The sequence below is a fragment of the Chiloscyllium plagiosum genome, chromosome 30 (genome assembly GCF_004010195.1).
Source record: "Chiloscyllium plagiosum isolate BGI_BamShark_2017 chromosome 30, ASM401019v2, whole genome shotgun sequence".
NCBI classification, from domain to species: Eukaryota; Metazoa; Chordata; class Chondrichthyes; order Orectolobiformes; family Hemiscylliidae; genus Chiloscyllium; species Chiloscyllium plagiosum.
Genome location: NC_057739.1, coordinates 46,717,385 through 46,721,697, shown reverse-complemented (window position 1 = coordinate 46,721,697; position 4,313 = coordinate 46,717,385). Strand labels below are relative to the sequence as shown.

The window sequence follows — 4,313 nt, the reverse complement described above, 5'->3', positions numbered from 1 at the left end:
TCCTTGGGCCTCTACTGTTTGTAATTTTTATTAATGACTTGGATGAGGAGATTGAAGAATGGGTTAGCAAGTTTGCAGACGACATAAAGGTTGGAGGTGTCGTTGACAGTATAGAGGACTGTTGTAGGCTGCAGCATGACATTGCCAGGATGCAGAGATGGGCTGAGAGGTGGCAGATGGAGTTCAACCTGGATAAATATGAAGTGATGCATTTTGGAAGGTCGAACTTGAAAGTTGAGTACAGGATTAAAGACCGGATTCTTGGCAGTGTGGAGGAACAGAGGGATCTTGGTGTGCAGGTACATAGATCCCTTAAAATTGCCACCCAAGTGGACAGCGTTGTTAAGAAAGCATATGGTGTTTTGGCTTTCATTAACAGGGGGATTGAGTTTAAGAGCCATGAGATCTTGTTGCAGCTCTATAAAACTTTGGTTAGACCGCACTTGGAATACTGTGTCCAGTTCTGGTCGCCCTATTATAGGAAAGATGTGGATGCTTTGGAGAGGGTTCAGAGGAGGTTTACCAGGATGCTGCCTGGAATGGAGAGCTTAACTTATGAAGAGAGGTTGACTGAGCTCAGACTTTTTTCATTGGAAAAAAGGAAGAGAGGGGACCTAATTGAGGTGTACAAGATAATGAGATGCATAGATAGAGTTGATAGCCAGAAACTTTTTCCCAGGGCAGAAATTGTTATCACGAAGGATCATACTTTTAAGCTGTTTGGCGGAAAGTATAGAGGGGATGTCAGAGGCGGGTTCTTTACGCAGAGAGTTGTGAGAGCAAGGATGCGTTGCCAGCAGCAGTTGTGGAAGCAAGGTAATTGGGGATATTTAAGAGACTGCTGGACATGCATATGGTCACAGAAATTTGAGGGTTCGTACATTAGGTTTTCCTTACATGAGGATCAATGGTTGGCACAACATCATGGGCTGAGGGGCCAGTTCTGTGCTGTACTGTTCTATGTTCTATATTTATTCTATTTTTAACACATATAGTTTGTAAAAGCAAAAATGCATCCAAGGAGCAGGAGAATCGACTTTTCAGGTGCAAGCCCTCCACCACTATCATAACCAGTTTCAGCCTAACTTCGATCACATCGTCCCAAACTTCAGCTACTAATTTTGTTCAAATCCCAATGAGGATCTGTAAAGCAAAATCAACTTTACCAAACAATGTTAAATTAAAAATTTACCAACAGGATTTCAATTCTTGGAATCTTTAGACCCATGTTGTACATCTCTATGACTCTATGAGAATAAACAAATTACATATTAATTATTAAGTAAATCAAGGTTGTAATAAACTATACATCATGCATGGAATAACAACTAGAACAAAGGATGCCTTGTGAATGTGGTGAGCACAGGAACATAGAAAATAGGAGCCGCAACAGGTTGTTCAGCTCTTCAAGCCTGCTCAGCCATTCATTATAATCATGGCTGGTCATCCAAATTAATACCCTGTTCCCACTTTCTTGAACCCCACCCCTCCAACCACAAGGGGGTGCAGGAGCAAAAAGAACTGAGCATAGAGTATAAAAATTGTCAAGTCGTATTGCAGATGTACAGAACCTTACTCAGGTCACACTTGGAATATTGCATGCAGTTCTGGTCACCAAACTACCAGAAAGATATGGGTGCTTTGGAGAGGGTACCGAAACAGTTTATCAGGATATTGCCTGCTTTGGAGGGTATTAGCTACAAGGAGAGATTGGATGAACTCAGTGTGTTCTCACTTGTTTAAAATCACACAACACCAGGTTATAGTCCAACAGGTTTATTTAAAAGCACTAGCTTTTGGAGCGCTGCTCCTTCATCAGGTGGCACCTCCAAATTATGTTTTAACTTTAACGCTGGAGGCTGAGGGGCAACCTAATAGAAGTTTATTAAATTATAACAGACATTGATAGAATAGATAGTCTGAGACTTTTTTTCCCTGGGTAGAAATGCTAATTACTAGGGAACATGGGTTTAAGGTAAAAGGAACGAAATTTACAGGAAATATGAGTGGGAGATATTTTTTACACAAGGCTGGTAAGTCCCTGGAGGGCGTTGGCAGAGGAGGTGGTCGTACTTAATCAAAATGTTGAGTAAGCCAGCACAAATATGATAGGCTGAATGGTGACAGATGTCAGGCTCAGCCTCAGATCACATGTCAAAAAAGTGTGGCGCTAGAAAAGCACAGAAGGCAGCATCTGAGGAGCAGGAGATTTGACGTTTCAGGCATAAGCCCTTCATCAGAAATGGGGGCAGGGTGCTGAGAGATAAATAGGGGTGGTTGGCTGGGGCTGAGGTGAAGGTAGCATGGAAGACGATAGGTAGATGCAGGTGGGGGTGATGGTGATAAGTAAGAGTGGAGGGTGGAGCAGATGGTTGGGAAGGAAGATGGACAAGTGAGGTGTTCCACCATATTGATCACTGTATCAGAGCCACCTCATGTTCCCATGAGAAGATTGATCAGTTCATCAACTTCACAAACACCTTCCACCATGACCTCAAGTTCATCTGGATCATCTTGGACACCTACCTCCCCTTCCTGGACCTCTCAGTCTCCATCTCCGGCAACCGATGCAACACGGACATCTACTTCAAAACCACTAACTCCCACAGCTACCTGGACTACACCTCCTTCCATGCCTTCTCTCGTAAAAACGCTACCCCTTACTCCCAATTCCTCCTAAATTGCCCGTAGTGTTAGGTAAGGGGCAAATGTAGGGGTATGGGTGGGTTGCGCTTCGGCGGGTCGGTGTGGACTTGTTGGGCCGAAGGGCCTGTTTCCACACTGTAATGTAATCTAAAAAAAAATGTAATCTAAAAAAAGAAACTGATGAGATCGACATTGATCCCCTGTGGTTGGAGGGTCCCGAGGCGGAAGATGAGGTGTTCTTCCTCCAGGTGTCGGGGGGATGGAATTTGGCGGTGAAGGAGGCCCAGGACATGCATGTCCTTGGTGGAGGGGGAATTGAAGTGTTCAGCTGGGGGTTGGCCGGTGCATGTCTCACAGATGTTCTCTAAAACATTCCATGAGTTGGCATCCTGTCTCCCCGATCAAGAGCAACAGACACAGTAGTGGGGTGTTTGGATGTGCAGGAAAATCTCTGCCGAATGTGGAAGGCTTCTTTGGGGCCTTGGATGGAGGTGAGGGGGGAGGTGTGGGTGCAGTTTTTACACCTCCTGTAGTGGCAAGGGAAGGTGCCGGGAGTGGAGGGCGGGCTGATGAAGGGGTGTTGTGGAGAGAATGGTCTCTGCAGAATGCTGTTAGGGGTGGGGAGGGAAATATGTTTCTGGCTGTGGCGTCTGGCTGTAGATGGCAGAAATGTCAGAGGATGATGCGCGGCATCCAGAGATTAGTGGGGTGAACAACTTGGACACCTACCTCCCCTTCCTGGACCTCTCAGTCTCCATCTCCGGCAACCGATGCAACACGGACATCTACTTCAAAACCACTAACTCCCACAGCTACCTGGACTACACCTCTTTCCATGCCTCCTCCCGTAAAAACGCTACCCCTTACTCCCAATTCCTCCACCACTTCTGCTCCCAGGAGGAGCAATTCCACTCCAGAACATCCCAGATGGCCTCCTACTTCAAGGACCGCAATTTCCCATTTCACATAGTGAACAATGCCGTCCAGCGCATCTCCTCCACTTCCCACACCTCCTCCATCCTTGAACCCCACCCCTCCAACCACAACAAGGATAGAATCCCTTTAGTCCTCACCTTCCATCCCACCAATCTTTGGATACAATCCTCCATCATATCTATCACCTACAGTCAGACCGAACCAGAGAGATATATTTCCCTCCCCACCCCTATCAATATTCCGTAGAGACCATTCCCTCTGCGACGAATTCATTAAGTTCACGCCCCTCACCAGCCCGCTCTCCACTCCCGGCACCTTCCCTTGCCGCTACAAGAGGTGTAAAACCTGCACTTACACCTGCCCCTTCAACTCCATCCAAGGCCCCAACGGATCCTTCCACATCCTGCAGAGATTTTCCTGCGCATCCAAACACCTCAACTACCCGTCCGTTGCTCTTAATGTGGTCTCCCCTACACTGGGGAGACAGGACACCAACTCGTGGAATGTTTCAGGGAACATCTCTGGGACAAACGCACCAAACAACCCCATAACCCTGTGGCTGAACATTTCAACTCCCCCTCCAACTCTGCTAAGGACATGCAAGTCCTGGGTCTCCTCCACCTCCAAATCCTAGCCACCCAACGCCTGTTATCTTCCAGCGTGAGACCTCCAACCGCATGGGATAAGACCATAAGACCTAGGAATGGAAGTAAGGCCATTCGGCCCATCGA

General features: G+C 46.9%; 1 long non-coding RNA gene across 1 annotated transcript in view; it reads right to left on the bottom strand.

Annotated features, from left to right (window-relative positions):
• Window positions 1-1,436, bottom strand: part of LOC122564673 — a 4,809-nt gene extending 3,373 nt beyond the window's left edge. Inside the window, exon 1 of the long non-coding RNA XR_006315965.1 lies at window positions 1,193-1,436. This is a non-coding gene — a long non-coding RNA (uncharacterized LOC122564673). The remainder of the gene's footprint in view (window positions 1-1,192) is intronic.
• Between the last annotated feature and the right edge of the window lie 2,877 nt (window positions 1,437-4,313).